The sequence below is a fragment of the Phyllobates terribilis genome, unplaced genomic scaffold, assembly GCF_046119375.1.
Source record: "Phyllobates terribilis strain yellow unplaced genomic scaffold, ASM4611937v1 Scaffold_40__1_contigs__length_11209783, whole genome shotgun sequence".
NCBI classification, from domain to species: Eukaryota; Metazoa; Chordata; class Amphibia; order Anura; family Dendrobatidae; genus Phyllobates; species Phyllobates terribilis.
Genome location: NW_027362800.1, coordinates 6,626,809 through 6,646,406, shown reverse-complemented (window position 1 = coordinate 6,646,406; position 19,598 = coordinate 6,626,809). Strand labels below are relative to the sequence as shown.

Sequence of the window (19,598 nt, the reverse complement as noted above, 5' to 3'; positions counted from 1 at the left end):
GCTTTTCTTCTCCTCATTGGATTTTTCATGTTAAAAGTTGCAGAAGCCAGATGACAAGCTCATTTTGGTTCAACTTCAGCAACTGTGCATTGCATTGCCATGTAATGTAATGTAATGCAATGCTATCTATCTAGCTCTCCCTCTATACTTCCTTTTGGATAAACAGACATATTAGGCAAGCATTTTGGAGCTTTCACCTAAATAACTACAGGTGGTGAGATAAGCTGCACAATATAATTGACCTTTCAGTATATTGTTGCACACACACCATCTATTTAGCAAATGCCCTTGTTATCATCAGCAGCCTTTTAAACTCACCTGAGCTAACAGGTATGTGAGCTGGTTACTCTGCTGCGCTTAAAATTTCTTTTTTGGTTTGCTACAATGCCTTTTCTGAAACGTTGTCTCCCTCTGCTGGAACACTGACTTCTTTCATTTAATGCCTGCAGACTATAAAAGAGAAACCAACCCAAAAAGTTTGGTTGATTAGTCTGTGGCATTCTTTTAAACTGTTGCTTATGGCGGTCTCTGTGAGCTTCTCAGTGACATTCAGCCATCCAGGTATCCCGCCTGCAGTAGACGGAATGTGGCAATGGAACGCTGGCTGCGCGTGTCATAATAGGCTCTGAGCCTTTATATACCTGCGCACAGCAGCAGCCACCTTCAGTCTGCTGCTGGACAGCCAGCAGCAGCAGCAGCAGGAGAGGTAATTAATCAGCAACCCTCCTGCTAAGGGTAGACAGCTGCTCGTTCCACCCCCCCCCCCCCCGCCTTAATTGGTTCTCCTCCCTTCCAACGGTGTTGAGGCGGGTGGGAACAGCCGGGGGTTGAGGGTACTGTGCTAAAAGAGGTGGAGTTATGCAGATCTAAAACGCGTGGATTGCAGCAGCAGCAAGCCGAAAAGTGCAGGCATGTGAGGGATCTAGAGGTTGACAGCATGTCTTCTTAACGGGAGTCCAGGTGGCCATCTCCACAAATGGACTTTTCAGAATCCTTGGGTGGCACCGTAGTTGGAAACCAATTCTGGTTATCGCTTCTCGGCCTTTTGGCTAAGATCAAGTGTAGTATCTGTTCTTATCAGTTTAATATCTGATACGTCCCCTATCTGGGGACCATATATTAAATGGATTTTTAGAACAGGGAGATGGAAAAAGAGCTTGCTCTGTCCACTCAACGCATTGACCTGGTATTGCAGTATCTCCAGGACCGGTGCACCCCTTCTTTAATGCAGTTTCTAAAATCAGAAAGAATTGAATTCAATGCTTTTTGTTCATTTTGCTTGTTTGTCGGATTTTGGGATGGACTCTTTGGCTTTGCTTTTCTTCTCCTCATTGGATTTTTCATGTTAAAAGTTGCAGAAGCCAGATGACAAGCTCATTTTGGTTCAACTTCAGCAACTGTGCATTGCATTGCCATGTAATGTAATGTAATGCAATGCTATCTATCTAGCTCTCCCTCTATACTTCCTTTTGGATAAACAGACATATTAGGCAAGCATTTTGGAGCTTTCACCTAAATAACTACAGGTGGTGAGATAAGCTGCACAATATAATTGGCCTTTCAGTATATTGTTGCACACACACCATCTATTTAGCAAATGCCCTTGTTATCAACAGCAGCCTTTTTAACTCACCTGAGCTAACAGGTATGTGAGCTGGTTACTCTGCTGCGCTTAAAATTTCTTTTTTGGTTTGCTACAATGCCTTTTCTGAAACGTTGTCTCCCTCTGCTGGAACACTGACTTCTTTCATTTAATGCCTGCAGACTATAAAAGAGAAACCAACCCAAAAAGTTTGGTTGATTAGTCTGTGGCATTCTTTTAAACTGTTGCTTATGGCGGTCTCTGTGAGCTTCTCAGTGACATTCAGCCATCCAGGTATCCCGCCTGCAGTAGACGGAATGTGGCAATGGAATGCTGGCTGCGCGTGTCATAATAGGCTCTGAGCCTTTATATACCTGCGCACAGCAGCAGCCACCTTCAGTCTGCTGCTGGACAGCCAGCAGCAGCAGGAGAGGTAATTAATCAGCAACCCTCCTGCTAAGGGTAGACAGCTGCTCGTTCCACCCCCCCCCCCCGCCTTAATTGGTTCTCCTCCCTTCCAACGGTGTTGAGGCGGGTGGGAACAGCCGGGGGTTGAGGGTACTGTGCTAAAAGAGGTGGAGTTATGCAGATCTAAAACGCGTGGATTGCAGCAGCAGCAAGCCGAAAAGTGCAGGCATGTGAGGGATCTAGAGGTTGACAGCATGTCTTCTTAACGGGAGTCCAGGTGGCCATCTCCACAAATGGACTTTTCAGAATCCTTGGGTGGCACCGTAGTCGGAAACCAATTCTGGTTATCGCTTCTCGGCCTTTTGGCTAAGATCAAGTGTAGTATCTGTTCTTATCAGTTTAATATCTGATACGTACCCTATCTGGGGACCATATATTAAATGGATTTTTAGAACAGGGAGATGGAAAAAGAGCTTGCTCTGTCCACTCCACGCATTGACCTGGTATTGCAGTATCTCCAGGACCGGTGCACCCCTTCTTTAATGCAGTTTCTAAAATCAGAAAGAATTGAATTCAATGCTTTTTGTTCATTTTGCTTGTTTGTCGGATTTTGGGATGGACTCTTTGGCTTTGCTTTTCTTCTCCTCATTGGATTTTTCATGTTAAAAGTTGCAGAAGCCAGATGACAAGCTCATTTTGGTTCAACTTCAGCAACTGTGCATTGCATTGCCATGTAATGTAATGTAATGCAATGCTATCTATCTAGCTCTCCCTCTATACTTCCTTTTGGATAAACAGACATATTAGGCAAGCATTTTGGAGCTTTCACCTAAATAACTACAGGTGGTGAGATAAGCTGCACAATATAATTCACCTTTCAGTATATTGTTGCACACACACCATCTATTTAGCAAATGCCCTTGTTATCAACAGCAGCCTTTTAAACTCACCTGAGCTAACAGGTATGTGAGCTGGTTACTCTGCTGCGCTTAAAATTTCTTTTTTGGTTTGCTACAATGCCTTTTCTGAAACGTTGTCTCCCTCTGCTGGAACACTCTCTTCTTTCATTTAATGCCTGCAGACTATAAAAGAGAAACCAACCCAAAAAGTTTGGTTGATTAGTCTGTGGCATTCTTTTAAACTGTTGCTTATGGCGGTCTCTGTGAGCTTCTCAGTGACATTCAGCCATCCAGGTATCCCGCCTGCAGTAGACGGAATGTGGCAATGGAACGCTGGCTGCGCGTGTCATAATAGGCTCTGAGCCTTTATATACCTGCGCACAGCAGCAGCCACCTTCAGTCTGCTGCTGGACAGCCAGCAGCAGCAGCAGCAGGAGAGGTAATTAATCAGCAACCCTCCTGCTAAGGGTAGACAGCTGCTCGTTCCACCCCCCCCCCCCCGCCTTAATTGGTTCTCCTCCCTTCCAACGGTGTTGAGGCGGGTGGGAACAGCCGGGGGTTGAGGGTACTGTGCTAAAAGAGGTGGAGTTATGCAGATCTAAAACGCGTGGATTGCAGCAGCAGCAAGCCGAAAAGTGCAGGCATGTGAGGGATCTAGAGGTTGACAGCATGTCTTCTTAACGGGAGTCCAGGTGGCCATCTCCACAAATGGACTTTTCAGAATCCTTGGGTGGCACCGTAGTTGGAAACCAATTCTGGTTATCGCTTCTCGGCCTTTTGGCTAAGATCAAGTGTAGTATCTGTTCTTATCAGTTTAATATCTGATACGTCCCCTATCTGGGGACCATATATTAAATGGATTTTTAGAACAGGGAGATGGAAAAAGAGCTTGCTCTGTCCACTCCACGCATTGACCTGGTATTGCAGTATCTCCAGGACCGGTGCACCCCTTCTTTAATGCAGTTTCTAAAATCAGAAAGAATTGAATTCAATGCTTTTTGTTCATTTTGCTTGTTTGTCGGATTTTGGGATGGACTCTTTGGCTTTGCTTTTCTTCTCCTCATTGGATTTTTCATGTTAAAAGTTGCAGAAGCCAGATGACAAGCTCATTTTGGTTCAACTTCAGCAACTGTGCATTGCATTGCCATGTAATGTAATGTAATGCAATGCTATCTATCTAGCTCTCCCTCTATACTTCCTTTTGGATAAACAGACATATTAGGCAAGCATTTTGGAGCTTTCACCTAAATAACTACAGGTGGTGAGATAAGCTGCACAATATAATTGACCTTTCAGTATATTGTTGCACACACACCATCTATTTAGCAAATGCCCTTGTTATCAACAGCAGCCTTTTAAACTCACCTGAGCTAACAGGTATGTGAGCTGGTTACTCTGCTGCGCTTAAAATTTCTTTTTTGGTTTGCTACAATGCCTTTTCTGAAACGTTGTCTCCCTCTGCTGGAACACTGACTTCTTTCATTTAATGCCTGCAGACTATAAAAGAGAAACCAACCCAAAAAGTTTGGTTGATTAGTCTGTGGCATTCTTTTAAACTGTTGCTTATGGCGGTCTCTGTGAGCTTCTCAGTGACATTCAGCCATCCAGGTATCCCGCCTGCAGTAGACGGAATGTGGCAATGGAACGCTGGCTGCGCGTGTCATAATAGGCTCTGAGCCTTTATATACCTGCGCACAGCAGCAGCCACCTTCAGTCTGCTGCTGGACAGCCAGCAGCAGCAGGAGAGGTAATTAATCAGCAACCCTCCTGCTAAGGGTAGACAGCTGCTCGTTCCACCCCCCCCCCGCCTTAATTGGTTCTCCTCCCTTCCAACGGTGTTGAGGCGGGTGGGAACAGCCGGGGGTTGAGGGTACTGTGCTAAAAGAGGTGGAGTTATGCAGATCTAAAACGCGTGGATTGCAGCAGCAGCAAGCCGAAAAGTGCAGGCATGTGAGGGATCTAGAGGTTGACAGCATGTCTTCTTAACGGGAGTCCAGGTGGCCATCTCCACAAATGGACTTTTCAGAATCCTTGGGTGGCACCGTAGTCGGAAACCAATTCTGGTTATCGCTTCTCGGCCTTTTGGCTAAGATCAAGTGTAGTATCTGTTCTTATCAGTTTAATATCTGATACGTACCCTATCTGGGGACCATATATTAAATGGATTTTTAGAACAGGGAGATGGAAAAAGAGCTTGCTCTGTCCACTCCACGCATTGACCTGGTATTGCAGTATCTCCAGGACCGGTGCACCCCTTCTTTAATGCAGTTTCTAAAATCAGAAAGAATTGAATTCAATGCTTTTTGTTCATTTTGCTTGTTTGTCGGATTTTGGGATGGACTCTTTGGCTTTGCTTTTCTTCTCCTCATTGGATTTTTCATGTTAAAAGTTGCAGAAGCCAGATGACAAGCTCATTTTGGTTCAACTTCAGCAACTGTGCATTGCATTGCCATGTAATGTAATGTAATGCAATGCTATCTATCTAGCTCTCCCTCTATACTTCCTTTTGGATAAACAGACATATTAGGCAAGCATTTTGGAGCTTTCACCTAAATAACTACAGGTGGTGAGATAAGCTGCACAATATAATTGACCTTTCAGTATATTGTTGCACACACACCATCTATTTAGCAAATGCCCTTGTTATCAACAGCAGCCTTTTAAACTCACCTGAGCTAACAGGTATGTGAGCTGGTTACTCTGCTGCGCTTAAAATTTCTTTTTTGGTTTGCTACAATGCCTTTTCTGAAACGTTGTCTCCCTCTGCTGGAACACTGACTTCTTTCATTTAATGCCTGCAGACTATAAAAGAGAAACCAACCCAAAAAGTTTGGTTGATTAGTCTGTGGCATTCTTTTAAACTGTTGCTTATGGCGGTCTCTGTGAGCTTCTCAGTGACATTCAGCCATCCAGGTATCCCGCCTGCAGTAGACGGAATGTGGCAATGGAACGCTGGCTGCGCGTGTCATAATAGGCTCTGAGCCTTTATATACCTGTGCACAGCAGCAGCCACCTTCAGTCTGCTGCTGGACAGCCAGCAGCAGCAGCAGCAGGAGAGGTAATTAATCAGCAACCCTCCTGCTATGGGTAGACAGCTGCTCGTTCCACCCCCCCCCCCCGCCTTAATTGGTTCTCCTCCCTTCCAACGGTGTTGAGGCGGGTGGGAACAGCCGGGGGTTGAGGGTACTGTGCTAAAAGAGGTGGAGTTATGCAGATCTAAAACGCGTGGATTGCAGCAGCAGCAAGCCGAAAAGTGCAGGCATGTGAGGGATCTAGAGGTTGACAGCATGTCTTCTTAACGGGAGTCCAGGTGGCCATCTCCACAAATGGACTTTTCAGAATCCTTGGGTGGCACCGTAGTCGGAAACCAATTCTGGTTATCGCTTCTCGGCCTTTTGGCTAAGATCAAGTGTAGTATCTGTTCTTATCAGTTTAATATCTGATACGTCCCCTATCTGGGGACCATATATTAAATGGATTTTTAGAACAGGGAGATGGAAAAAGAGCTTGCTCTGTCCACTCCACGCATTGACCTGGTATTGCAGTATCTCCAGGACCGGTGCACCCCTTCTTTAATGCAGTTTCTAAAATCAGAAAGAATTGAATTCAATGCTTTTTGTTCATTTTGCTTGTTTGTCGGATTTTGGGATGGACTCTTTGGCTTTGCTTTTCTTCTCCTCATTGGATTTTTCATGTTAAAAGTTGCAGAAGCCAGATGACAAGCTCATTTTGGTTCAACTTCAGCAACTGTGCATTGCATTGCCATGTAATGTAATGTAATGCAATGCTATCTATCTAGCTCTCCCTCTATACTTCCTTTTGGATAAACAGACATATTAGGCAAGCATTTTGGAGCTTTCACCTAAATAACTACAGGTGGTGAGATAAGCTGCACAATATAATTGACCTTTCAGTATATTGTTGCACACACACCATCTATTTAGCAAATGCCCTTGTTATCAACAGCAGCCTTTTAAACTCACCTGAGCTAACAGGTATGTGAGCTGGTTACTCTGCTGCGCTTAAAATTTCTTTTTTGGTTTGCTACAATGCCTTTTCTGAAACGTTGTCTCCCTCTGCTGGAACACTGACTTCTTTCATTTAATGCCTGCAGACTATAAAAGAGAAACCAACCCAAAAAGTTTGGTTGATTAGTCTGTGGCATTCTTTTAAACTGTTGCTTATGGCGGTCTCTGTGAGCTTCTCAGTGACATTCAGCCATCCAGGTATCCCGCCTGCAGTAGACGGAATGTGGCAATGGAACGCTGGCTGCGCGTGTCATAATAGGCTCTGAGCCTTTATATACCTGTGCACAGCAGCAGCCACCTTCAGTCTGCTGCTGGACAGCCAGCAGCAGCAGCAGCAGGAGAGGTAATTAATCAGCAACCCTCCTGCTATGGGTAGACAGCTGCTCGTTCCACCCCCCCCCCCGCCTTAATTGGTTCTCCTCCCTTCCAACGGTGTTGAGGCGGGTGGGAACAGCCGGGGGTTGAGGGTACTGTGCTAAAAGAGGTGGAGTTATGCAGATCTAAAACGCGTGGATTGCAGCAGCAGCAAGCCGAAAAGTGCAGGCATGTGAGGGATCTAGAGGTTGACAGCATGTCTTCTTAACGGGAGTCCAGGTGGCCATCTCCACAAATGGACTTTTCAGAATCCTTGGGTGGCACCGTAGTCGGAAACCAATTCTGGTTATCGCTTCTCGGCCTTTTGGCTAAGATCAAGTGTAGTATCTGTTCTTATCAGTTTAATATCTGATACGTCCCCTATCTGGGGACCATATATTAAATGGATTTTTAGAACAGGGAGATGGAAAAAGAGCTTGCTCTGTCCACTCCACGCATTGACCTGGTATTGCAGTATCTCCAGGACCGGTGCACCCCTTCTTTAATGCAGTTTCTAAAATCAGAAAGAATTGAATTCAATGCTTTTTGTTCATTTTGCTTGTTTGTCGGATTTTGGGATGGACTCTTTGGCTTTGCTTTTCTTCTCCTCATTGGATTTTTCATGTTAAAAGTTGCAGAAGCCAGATGACAAGCTCATTTTGGTTCAACTTCAGCAACTGTGCATTGCATTGCCATGTAATGTAATGTAATGCAATGCTATCTATCTAGCTCTCCCTCTATACTTCCTTTTGGATAAACAGACATATTAGGCAAGCATTTTGGAGCTTTCACCTAAATAACTACAGGTGGTGAGATAAGCTGCACAATATAATTGACCTTTCAGTATATTGTTGCACACACACCATCTATTTAGCAAATGCCCTTGTTATCAACAGCAGCCTTTTAAACTCACCTGAGCTAACAGGTATGTGAGCTGGTTACTCTGCTGCGCTTAAAATTTCTTTTTTGGTTTGCTACAATGCCTTTTCTGAAACGTTGTCTCCCTCTGCTGGAACACTGACTTCTTTCATTTAATGCCTGCAGACTATAAAAGAGAAACCAGCCCAAAAAGTTTGGTTGATTAGTCTGTGGCATTCTTTTAAACTGTTGCTTATGGCGGTCTCTGTGAGCTTCTCAGTGACATTCAGCCATCCAGGTATCCCGCCTGCAGTAGACGGAATGTGGCAATGGAACGCTGGCTGCGCGTGTCATAATAGGCTCTGAGCCTTTATATACCTGCGCACAGCAGCAGCCACCTTCAGTCTGCTGCTGGACAGCCAGCAGCAGCAGCAGCAGGAGAGGTAATTAATCAGCAACCCTCCTGCTAAGGGTAGACAGCTGCTCGTTCCACCCCCCCCCCGCCTTAATTGGTTCTCCTCCCTTCCAACGGTGTTGAGGCGGGTGGGAACAGCCGGGGGTTGAGGGTACTGTGCTAAAAGAGGTGGAGTTATGCAGATCTAAAACGCGTGGATTGCAGCAGCAGCAAGCCGAAAAGTGCAGGCATGTGAGGGATCTAGAGGTTGACAGCATGTCTTCTTAACGGGAGTCCAGGTGGCCATCTCCACAAATGGACTTTTCAGAATCCTTGGGTGGCACCGTAGTCGGAAACCAATTCTGGTTATCGCTTCTCGGCCTTTTGGCTAAGATCAAGTGTAGTATCTGTTCTTATCAGTTTAATATCTGATACGTCCCCTATCTGCGGACCATATATTAAATGGATTTTTAGAACAGGGAGATGGAAAAAGAGCTTGCTCTGTCCACTCCACGCATTGACCTGGTATTGCAGTATCTCCAGGACCGGTGCACCCCTTCTTTAATGCAGTTTCTAAAATCAGAAAGAATTGAATTCAATGCTTTTTGTTCATTTTGCTTGTTTGTCGGATTTTGGGATGGACTCTTTGGCTTTGCTTTTCTTCTCCTCATTGGATTTTTCATGTTAAAAGTTGCAGAAGCCAGATGACAAGCTCATTTTGGTTCAACTTCAGCAACTGTGCATTGCATTGCCATGTAATGTAATGTAATGCAATGCTATCTATCTAGCTCTCCCTCTATACTTCCTTTTGGATAAACAGACATATTAGGCAAGCATTTTGGAGCTTTCACCTAAATAACTACAGGTGGTGAGATAAGCTGCACAATATAATTGACCTTTCAGTATATTGTTGCACACACACCATCTATTTAGCAAATGCCCTTGTTATCAACAGCAGCCTTTTAAACTCACCTGAGCTAACAGGTATGTGAGCTGGTTACTCTGCTGCGCTTAAAATTTCTTTTTTGGTTTGCTACAATGCCTTTTCTGAAACGTTGTCTCCCTCTGCTGGAACACTGACTTCTTTCATTTAATGCCTGCAGACTATAAAAGAGAAACCAACCCAAAAAGTTTGGTTGATTAGTCTGTGGCATTCTTTTAAACTGTTGCTTATGGCGGTCTCTGTGAGCTTCTCAGTGACATTCAGCCATCCAGGTATCCCGCCTGCAGTAGACGGAATGTGGCAATGGAACGCTGGCTGCGCGTGTCATAATAGGCTCTGAGCCTTTATATACCTGCGCACAGCAGCAGCCACCTTCAGTCTGCTGCTGGACAGCCAGCAGCAGCAGCAGCAGGAGAGGTAATTAATCAGCAACCCTCCTGCTAAGGGTAGACAGCTGCTCGTTCCACCCCCACCCCCCGCCTTAATTGGTTCTCCTCCCTTCCAACGGTGTTGAGGCGGGTGGGAACAGCCGGGGGTTGAGGGTACTGTGCTAAAAGAGGTGGAGTTATGCAGATCTAAAACGCGTGGATTGCAGCAGCAGCAAGCCGAAAAGTGCAGGCATGTGAGGGATCTAGAGGTTGACAGCATGTCTTCTTAACTAGAGTCCAGGTGGCCATCTCCACAAATGGACTTTTCAGAATCCTTGGGTGGCACCGTAGTCGGAAACCAATTCTGGTTATCGCTTCTCGGCCTTTTTGCTAAGATCAAGTGTAGTATCTTTCGAAAAGGCGGTTTTGGATGTTGGCCGCCCTAGTAGATTGATACATTATGCACACTGGGGTTTAGGCGCTTGTTAGTACGCCAGGTGGCTAATATAGTCATCTGGTGGAAAGCATGGCCCCCCAGGATCGACGCCATTGGGCCGGGGAAGATCGAAAGCCCGAAGTGTGAAGTGCCCCAGGAGTGGTGACCCTGGGGTGCCTTAACTCACTGGGATTGGGAACCCCACTTGAGTTTATGGCACATTTGCACAAGCACTTCAAATTTTCTTTCTTCGCACACACCCTTATTCCGGGCCTTCTGGCCTTAGGATGGGGAATTTTTCAATTCCCGGTCGAAGGTCCGGGCAGTATTATACTGTGAAACCTTCACTATTTATTTAATTTCTTTGTCACTGTGTGTCCACTTATTCACGTGTGTCACGTCCTACTAGGATTTTGTCGGGATGCGGTTCCCTTACGGGTTCCTCTCTTGGCAGGTCTAGGGGGGGAGTGTGTGGCCATCAGGTTCCGCTCCCCCCTGAACCCCCCTGGCTCTCCTCTTTCGGGAGGAGAGCGTTGTTGGCTCCCCTCTTCCGGGAGGGGAGCACAGTCTTTGGCTCCCAGTGCCTTGCTCGGGTGAGAACTCGGGCAGGTGCTGGGGGTAAGATTGGGTCGCCTCTGGCTTCGGCTGGAGGTGGCTTTTTGTCCCTGTTCCTCGCTGTGGCCTTTTGGCTCGGAGGGACGGGGAATGGTTTGGGGGACCCTTCTCCTTTTGGAGAGGGTTTCAAGAAGACCAGCATCCTAGTGCACTTTTTTTGTGGCACTTGTCACTTTTTTAAGCGCACTCGGGTTTTGTACACGAATTCGGGCTTTCGAAAAAAAAAAAAAAAAAATCTGTTCTTATCAGTTTAATATCTGATACGTCCCCTATCTGGGGACCATATATTAAATGGATTTTTAGAACAGGGAGATGGAAAAAGAGCTTGCTCTGTCCACTCCACGCATTGACCTGGTATTGCAGTATCTCCAGGACCGGTGCACCCCTTCTTTAATGCAGTTTCTAAAATCAGAAAGAATTGAATTCAATGCTTTTTGTTCATTTTGCTTGTTTGTCGGATTTTGGGATGGACTCTTTGGCTTTGCTTTTCTTCTCCTCATTGGATTTTTCATGTTAAAAGTTGCAGAAGCCAGATGACAAGCTCATTTTGGTTCAACTTCAGCAACTGTGCATTGCATTGCCATGTAATGTAATGTAATGCAATGCTATCTATCTAGCTCTCCCTCTATACTTCCTTTTGGATAAACAGACATATTAGGCAAGCATTTTGGAGCTTTCACCTAAATAACTACAGGTGGTGAGATAAGCTGCACAATATAATTGACCTTTAAGTATATTGTTGCACACACACCATCTATTTAGCAAATGCCCTTGTTATCAACAGCAGCCTTTTAAACTCACCTGAGCTAACAGGTATGTGAGCTGGTTACTCTGCTGCGCTTAAAATTTCTTTTTTGGTTTGCTACAATGCCTTTTCTGAAACGTTGTCTCCCTCTGCTGGAACACTGACTTCTTTCATTTAATGCCTGCAGACTATAAAAGAGAAACCAACCCAAAAAGTTTGGTTGATTAGTCTGTGGCATTCTTTTAAACTGTTGCTTATGGCGGTCTCTGTGAGCTTCTCAGTGACATTCAGCCATCCAGGTATCCCGCCTGCAGTAGACGGAATGTGGCAATGGAACGCTGGCTGCGCGTGTCATAATAGGCTCTGAGCCTTTATATACCTGCGCACAGCAGCAGCCACCTTCAGTCTGCTGCTGGACAGCCAGCAGCAGCAGCAGCAGGAGAGGTAATTAATCAGCAACCCTCCTGCTAAGGGTAGACAGCTGCTCGTTCCACCCCCCCCCCCCCCGCCTTAATTGGTTCTCCTCCCTTCCAACGGTGTTGAGGCGGGTGGGAACAGCCGGGGGTTGAGGGTACTGTTCTAAAAGAGGTGGAGTTATGCAGATCTAAAACGCGTGGATTGCAGCAGCAGCAAGCCGAAAAGTGCAGGCATGTGAGGGATCTAGAGGTTGACAGCATGTCTTCTTAACGGGAGTCCAGGTGGCCATCTCCACAAATGGACTTTTCAGAATCCTTGGGTGGCACCGTAGTCGGAAACCAATTCTGGTTATCGCTTCTCGGCCTTTTGGCTAAGATCAAGTGTAGTATCTGTTCTTATCAGTTTAATATCTGATACGTCCCCTATCTGGGGACCATATATTAAATGGATTTTTAGAACAGGGAGATGGAAAAAGAGCTTGCTCTGTCCACTCCACGCATTGACCTGGTATTGCAGTATCTCCAGGACCGGTGCACCCCTTCTTTAATGCAGTTTCTAAAATCAGAAAGAATTGAATTCAATGCTTTTTGTTCATTTTGCTTGTTTGTCGGATTTTGGGATGGACTCTTTGGCTTTGCTTTTCTTCTCCTCATTGGATTTTTCATGTTAAAAGTTGCAGAAGCCAGATGACAAGCTCATTTTGGTTCAACTTCAGCAACTGTGCATTGCATTGCCATGTAATGTAATGTAATGCAATGCTATCTATCTAGCTCTCCCTCTATACTTCCTTTTGGATAAACAGACATATTAGGCAAGCATTTTGGAGCTTTCACCTAAATAACTACAGGTGGTGAGATAAGCTGCACAATATAATTGACCTTTCAGTATATTGTTGCACACACACCATCTATTTAGCAAATGCCCTTGTTATCAACAGCAGCCTTTTAAACTCACCTGAGCTAACAGGTATGTGAGCTGGTTACTCTGCTGCGCTTAAAATTTCTTTTTTGGTTTGCTACAATGCCTTTTCTGAAACGTTGTCTCCCTCTGCTGGAACACTGACTTCTTTCATTTAATGCCTGCAGACTATAAAAGAGAAACCAACCCAAAAAGTTTGGTTGATTAGTCTGTGGCATTCTTTTAAACTGTTGCTTATGGCGGTCTCTGTGAGCTTCTCAGTGACATTCAGCCATCCAGGTATCCCGCCTGCAGTAGACGGAATGTGGCAATAGAACGCTGGCTGCGCGTGTCATAATAGGCTCTGAGCCTTTATATACCTGCGCACAGCAGCAGCCACCTTCAGTCTGCTGCTGGACAGCCAGCAGCAGCAGCAGCAGGAGAGGTAATTAATCAGCAACCCTCCTGCTAAGGGTAGACTGCTGCTCGTTCCACCCCCCCCAGCCTTAATTGGTTCTCCTCCCTTCCAACGGTGTTGAGGCGGGTGGGAACAGCCGGGGGTTGAGGGTACTGTGCTAAAAGAGGTGGAGTTATGCAGATCTAAAACGCGTGGATTGCAGCAGCAGCAAGCCGAAAAGTGCAGGCATGTGAGGGATCTAGAGGCTGACAGCATGTCTTCTTAACGGGAGTCCAGGTGGCCATCTCCACAAATGGACTTTTCAGAATCCTTGGGTGGCACCGTAGTCGGAAACCAATTCTGGTTATCGCTTCTCGGCCTTTTGGCTAAGATCAAGTGTAGTATCTGTTCTTATCAGTTTAATATCTGATACGTCCCCTATCTGGGGACCATATATTAAATGGATTTTTAGAACAGGGAGATGGAAAAAGAGCTTGCTCTGTCCACTCCACGCATTGACCTGGTATTGCAGTATCTCCAGGACCGGTGCACCCCTTCTTTAATGCAGTTTCTAAAATCAGAAAGAATTGAATTCAATGCTTTTTGTTCATTTTGCTTGTTTGTCGGATTTTGGGATGGACTCTTTGGCTTTGCTTTTCTTCTCCTCATTGGATTTTTCATGTTAAAAGTTGCAGAAGCCAGATGACAAGCTCATTTTGGTTCAACTTCAGCAACTGTGCATTGCATTGCCATGTAATGTAATGCAATGCTATCTATCTAGCTCTCCCTCTATACTTCCTTTTGGATAAACAGACATATTAGGCAAGCATTTTGGAGCTTTCACCTAAATAACTACAGGTGGTGAGATAAGCTGCACAATATAATTGACCTTTAAGTATATTGTTGCACACACACCATCTATTTAGCAAATGCCCTTGTTATCAACAGCAGCCTTTTAAACTCACCTGAGCTAACAGGTATGTGAGCTGGTTACTCTGCTGCGCTTAAAATTTCTTTTTTGGTTTGCTACAATGCCTTTTCTGAAACGTTGTCTCCCTCTGCTGGAACACTGACTTCTTTCATTTAATGCCTGCAGACTATAAAAGAGAAACCAACCCAAAAAGTTTGGTTGATTAGTCTGTGGCATTCTTTTAAACTGTTGCTTATGGCGGTCTCTGTGAGCTTCTCAGTGACATTCAGCCATCCAGGTATCCCGCCTGCAGTAGACGGAATGTGGCAATGGAACGCTGGCTGCGCGTGTCATAATAGGCTCTGAGCCTTTATATACCTGCGCACAGCAGCAGCCACCTTCAGTCTGCTGCTGGACAGCCAGCAGCAGCAGCAGCAGGAGAGGTAATTAATCAGCAACCCTCCTGCTAAGGGTAGACAGCTGCTCGTTCCACCCCCCCCCCCCGCCTTAATTGGTTCTCCTCCCTTCCAACGGTGTTGAGGCGGGTGGGAACAGCCGGGGGTTGAGGGTACTGTGCTAAAAGAGGTGGAGTTATGCAGATCTAAAACGCGTGGATTGCAGCAGCAGCAAGCCGAAAAGTGCAGGCATGTGAGGGATCTAGAGGTTGACAGCATGTCTTCTTAACGGGAGTCCAGGTGGCCATCTCCACAAATGGACTTTTCAGAATCCTTGGGTGGCACCGTAGTCGGAAACCAATTCTGGTTATCGCTTCTCGGCCTTTTGGCTAAGATCAAGTGTAGTATCTGTTCTTATCAGTTTAATATCTGATACGTCCCCTATCTGGGGACCATATATTAAATGGATTTTTAGAACAGGGAGATGGAAAAAGAGCTTGCTCTGTCCACTCCACGCATTGACCTGGTATTGCAGTATCTCCAGGACCGGTGCACCCCTTCTTTAATGCAGTTTCTAAAATCAGAAAGAATTGAATTCAATGCTTTTTGTTCATTTTGCTTGTTTGTCGGATTTTGGGATGGACTCTTTGGCTTTGCTTTTCTTCTCCTCATTGGATTTTTCATGTTAAAAGTTGCAGAAGCCAGATGACAAGCTCATTTTGGTTCAACTTCAGCAACTGTGCATTGCATTGCCATGTAATGTAATGTAATGCAATGCTATCTATCTAGCTCTCCCTCTATACTTCCTTTTGGATAAACAGACATATTAGGCAAGCATTTTGGAGCTTTCACCTAAATAACTACAGGTGGTGAGATAAGCTGCACAATATAATTGACCTTTCAGTATATTGTTGCACACACACCATCTATTTAGCAAATGCCCTTGTTATCAACAGCAGCCTTTTAAACTCACCTGAGCTAACAGGTATGTGAGCTGGTTACTCTGCTGCGCTTAAAATTTCTTTTTTGGTTTGCTACAATGCCTTTTCTGAAACGTTGTCTCCCTCTTCTGGAACACTGACTTCTTTCATTTAATGCCTGCAGACTATAAAAGAGAAACCAACCCAAAAAGTTTGGTTGATTAGTCTGTGGCATTCTTTTAAACTGTTGCTTATGGCGGTCTCTGTGAGCTTCTCAGTGACATTCAGCCATCCAGGTATCCCGCCTGCAGTAGACGGAATGTGGCAATGGAACGCTGGCTGCGCGTGTCATAATAGGCTCTGAGCCTTTATATACCTGCGCACAGCAGCAGCCACCTTCAGTCTGCTGCTGGACAGCCAGCAGCAGCAGCAGCAGGAGAGGTAATTAATCAGCAACCCTCCTGCTAAGGGTAGACAGCTGCTCGTTCCACCCCCCCCCCGCCTTAATTGGTTCTCCTCCCTTCCAACGGTGTTGAGGCGGGTGGGAACAGCCGGGGGTTGAGGGTACTGTGCTAAAAGAGGTGGAGTTATGCAGATCTAAAACGCGTGGATAGCAGCAGCAGCAAGCCGAAAAGTGCAGGCATGTGAGGGATCTAGAGGTTGACAGCATGTCTTCTTAACGGGAGTCCAGGTGGCCATCTCCACAAATGGACTTTTCAGAATCCTTGGGTGGCACAGTAGTCGGAATCCAATTCTGGTTATCGCTTCTCGGCCTTTTGGCTAAGATCAAGTGTAGTATCTGTTCTTATCAGTTTAATATCTGATACGTCCCCTATCTGGGGACCATATATTAAATGGATTTTTAGAACAGGGAGATGGAAAAAGAGCTTGCTCTGTCCACTCCACGCATTGACCTGGTATTGCAGTATCTCCAGGACCGGTGCACCCCTTCTTTAATGCAGTTTCTAAAATCAGAAAGAATTGAATTCAATGCTTTTTGTTCATTTTGCTTGTTTGTCGGATTTTGGGATGGACTCTTTGGCTTTGCTTTTCTTCTCCTCATTGGATTTTTCATGTTAAAAGTTGCAGAAGCCAGATGACAAGCTCATTTTGGTTCAACTTCAGCAACTGTGCATTGCATTGCCATGTAATGTAATGTAATGCAATGCTATCTATCTAGCTCTCCCTCTATACTTCCTTTTGGATAAACAGACATATTAGGCAAGCATTTTGGAGCTTTCACCTAAATAACTACAGGTGGTGAGATAAGCTGCACAATATAATTGACCTTTCAGTATATTGTTGCACACACACCATCTATTTAGCAAATGCCCTTGTTATCAACAGCAGCCTTTTAAACTCACCTGAGCTAACAGGTATGTGAGCTGGTTACTCTGCTGCGCTTAAAATTTCTTTTTTGGTTTGCTACAATGCCTTTTCTGAAACGTTGTCTCCCTCTGCTGGAACACTGACTTCTTTCATTTAATGCCTGCAGACTATAAAAGAGAAACCAACCCAAAAAGTTTGGTTGATTAGTCTGTGGCATTCTTTTAAACTGTTGCTTATGGCGGTCTCTGTGAGCTTCTCAGTGACATTCAGCCATCCAGGTATCCCGCCTGCAGTAGACGGAATGTGGCAATGGAACGCTGGCTGCGCGTGTCATAATAGGCTCTGAGCCTTTATATACCTGCGCACAGCAGCAGCCACCTTCAGTCTGCTGCTGGACAGCCAGCAGCAGCAGCAGCAGGAGAGGTAATTAATCAGCAACCCTCCTGCTAAGGGTAGACAGCTGCTCGTTCCACCCCCCCCCCCGCCTTAATTGGTTCTCCTCCCTTCCAACGGTGTTGAGGCGGGTGGGAACAGCCGGGGGTTGAGGGTACTGTGCTAAAAGAGGTGGAGTTATGCAGATCTAAAACGCGTGGATTGCAGCAGCAGCAAGCCGAAAAGTGCAGGCATGTGAGGGATCTAGAGGTTGACAGCATGTCTTCTTAACGGGAGTCCAGGTGGCCATCTCCACAAAAGGACTTTTCAGAATCCTTGGGCGGCACCGTAGTCGGAAACCAATTCTGGTTATCGCTTCTCGGCCTTTTGGCTAAGATCAAGTGTAGTATCTGTTCTTATCAGTTTAATATCTGATACGTCCCCTATCTGGGGACCATATATTAAATGGATTTTTAGAACAGGGAGATGGAAAAAGAGCTTGCTCTGTCCACTCCACGCATTGACCTGGTATTGCAGTATCTCCAGGACCGGTGCACCCCTTCTTTAATGCAGTTTCTAAAACTAGAAAGAATTGAATTCAATGCTTTTTGTTCATTTTGCTTGTTTGTCGGATTTTGGGATGGACTCTTTGGCTTTGCTTTTCTTCTCCTCATTGGATTTTTCATGTTAAAAGTTGCAGAAGCCAGATGACAAGCTCATTTTGGTTCAACTTCAGCAACTGTGCATTGCATTGCCATGTAATGTAATGTAATGCAATGCTATCTATCTAGCTCTCCCTCTATACTTCCTTTTGGATAAACAGACATATTAGGCAAGCATTTTGGAGCTTTCACCTAAATAACTACAGGTGGTGAGATAAGCTGCACAATATAATTGACCTTTCAGTATATTGTTGCACACACACCATCTATTTAGCAAATGCCCTTGTTATCAACAGCAGCCTTTTAAACTCACCTGAGCTAACAGGTATGTGAGCTGGTTACTCTGCTGCGCTTAAAATTTCTTTTTTGGTTTGCTACAATGCCTTTTCTGAAACGTTGTCTCCCTCTGCTGGAACACTGACTTCTTTCATTTAATGCCTGCAGACTATAAAAGAGAAACCAACCCAAAAAGTTTGGTTGATTAGTCTGTGGCATTCTTTTAAACTGTTGCTTATGGCGGTCTCTGTGAGTTTCTCAGTGACATTCAGCCATCCAGGTATCCCGCCTGCAGTAGACGGAATGTGGCAATGGAACGCTGGCTGCGCGTGTCATAATAGGCTCTGAGCCTTTATATACCTGCGCACAGCAGCAGCCACCTTCAGTCTGCTGCTGGACAGCCAGCAGCAGCAGCAGCAGGAGAGGTAATTAATCAGCAACCCTCCTGCTAAGGGTAGACAGCTGCTCGTTCCACCCCCCCCCCGCCTTAATTGGTTCTCCTCCCTTCCAACGGTGTTGAGGCGGGTGGGAACAGCCGGGGGTTGAGGGTACTGTGCTAAAAGAGGTGGAGTTATGCAGATCTAAAACGCGTGGATTGCAGCAGCAGCAAGCCGAAAAGTGCAGGCATGTGAGGGATCTAGAGGTTGACAGCATGTCTTCTTAACGGGAGTCCAGGTGGCCATCTCCACAAAAGGACTTTTCAGAATCCTTGGGTGGCACCGTAGTCGGAAACCAATTCTGGTTATCGCTTCTCGGCCTTTTGGCTAAGATCAAGTGTAGTATCTGTTCTTATCAGTTTAATATCTGATACGTCCCCTATCTGGGGACCATATATTAAATGGATTTTTAGAACAGGGAGATGGAAAAAGAGCTTGCTCTGTCCACTCCACGCATTGACCTGGTATTGCAGTATCTCCAGGACCGGTGCACCCCTTCTTTAATGCAGTTTCTAAAACTAGAAAGAATTGAATTCAATGCTTTTTGTTCATTTTGCTTGTTTGTCGGATTTTGGGATGGACTCTTTGGCTTTGCTTTTCTTCTCCTCATTGGATTTTTCATGTTAAAAGTTGCAGAAGCCAGATGACAAGCTCATTTTGGTTCAACTTCAGCAACTGTGCATTGCATTGCCATGTAATGTAATGTAATGCAATGCTATCTATCTAGCTCTCCCTCTATACTTCCTTTTGGATAAACAGACATATTAGGCAAGCATTTTGGAGCTTTCACCTAAATAACTACAGGTGGTGAGATAAGCTGCACAATATAATTGACCTTTCAGTATATTGTTGCACACACACCATCTATTTAGCAAATGCCCTTGTTATCAACAGCAGCCTTTTAAACTCACCTGAGCTAACAGGTATGTGAGCTGGTTACTCTGCTGCGCTTAAAA

At 45.3% G+C, this 19,598-nt stretch overlaps 14 non-coding genes across 14 annotated transcripts; all 14 read left to right on the top strand.

Annotated features, from left to right (window-relative positions):
* Window positions 1-1,029: 1,029 nt before the first annotated feature.
* LOC141185358 (U2 spliceosomal RNA) lies at window positions 1,030-1,220 on the top strand. Its single transcript, XR_012260028.1, has one exon. It is a non-coding gene; the product is annotated as a U2 spliceosomal RNA (small nuclear RNA).
* A 1,116-nt stretch (window positions 1,221-2,336) lies between these two features.
* On the top strand, window positions 2,337-2,527 carry LOC141185092 (U2 spliceosomal RNA). The gene has a single exon (XR_012259786.1). It is a non-coding gene; the product is annotated as a U2 spliceosomal RNA (small nuclear RNA).
* Window positions 2,528-3,650: 1,123 nt separating this feature from the next.
* Window positions 3,651-3,841, top strand: LOC141188709 (U2 spliceosomal RNA). Its single transcript, XR_012262792.1, has one exon. It is a non-coding gene; the product is annotated as a U2 spliceosomal RNA (small nuclear RNA).
* Window positions 3,842-4,955: 1,114 nt separating this feature from the next.
* Window positions 4,956-5,146, top strand: LOC141185091 (U2 spliceosomal RNA). The gene has a single exon (XR_012259785.1). It is a non-coding gene; the product is annotated as a U2 spliceosomal RNA (small nuclear RNA).
* Window positions 5,147-6,268: 1,122 nt separating this feature from the next.
* LOC141188708 (U2 spliceosomal RNA) lies at window positions 6,269-6,459 on the top strand. Its single transcript, XR_012262791.1, has one exon. It is a non-coding gene; the product is annotated as a U2 spliceosomal RNA (small nuclear RNA).
* Window positions 6,460-7,580: 1,121 nt separating this feature from the next.
* Window positions 7,581-7,771, top strand: LOC141188707 (U2 spliceosomal RNA). The gene has a single exon (XR_012262790.1). It is a non-coding gene; the product is annotated as a U2 spliceosomal RNA (small nuclear RNA).
* Window positions 7,772-8,891: 1,120 nt separating this feature from the next.
* On the top strand, window positions 8,892-9,082 carry LOC141185258 (U2 spliceosomal RNA). The gene has a single exon (XR_012259937.1). It is a non-coding gene; the product is annotated as a U2 spliceosomal RNA (small nuclear RNA).
* Window positions 9,083-11,090: 2,008 nt separating this feature from the next.
* Window positions 11,091-11,273, top strand: LOC141185955 (U2 spliceosomal RNA). Its single transcript, XR_012260532.1, has one exon. It is a non-coding gene; the product is annotated as a U2 spliceosomal RNA (small nuclear RNA).
* A 1,124-nt stretch (window positions 11,274-12,397) lies between these two features.
* LOC141188706 (U2 spliceosomal RNA) lies at window positions 12,398-12,588 on the top strand. Its single transcript, XR_012262789.1, has one exon. It is a non-coding gene; the product is annotated as a U2 spliceosomal RNA (small nuclear RNA).
* Window positions 12,589-13,707: 1,119 nt separating this feature from the next.
* Window positions 13,708-13,898, top strand: LOC141188704 (U2 spliceosomal RNA). Its single transcript, XR_012262788.1, has one exon. It is a non-coding gene; the product is annotated as a U2 spliceosomal RNA (small nuclear RNA).
* A 1,117-nt stretch (window positions 13,899-15,015) lies between these two features.
* On the top strand, window positions 15,016-15,206 carry LOC141188703 (U2 spliceosomal RNA). Its single transcript, XR_012262787.1, has one exon. It is a non-coding gene; the product is annotated as a U2 spliceosomal RNA (small nuclear RNA).
* A 1,120-nt stretch (window positions 15,207-16,326) lies between these two features.
* LOC141188701 (U2 spliceosomal RNA) lies at window positions 16,327-16,517 on the top strand. Its single transcript, XR_012262785.1, has one exon. It is a non-coding gene; the product is annotated as a U2 spliceosomal RNA (small nuclear RNA).
* A 1,121-nt stretch (window positions 16,518-17,638) lies between these two features.
* Window positions 17,639-17,829, top strand: LOC141188700 (U2 spliceosomal RNA). The gene has a single exon (XR_012262784.1). It is a non-coding gene; the product is annotated as a U2 spliceosomal RNA (small nuclear RNA).
* A 1,120-nt stretch (window positions 17,830-18,949) lies between these two features.
* LOC141188699 (U2 spliceosomal RNA) lies at window positions 18,950-19,140 on the top strand. Its single transcript, XR_012262783.1, has one exon. It is a non-coding gene; the product is annotated as a U2 spliceosomal RNA (small nuclear RNA).
* Window positions 19,141-19,598: the final 458 nt, after the last annotated feature.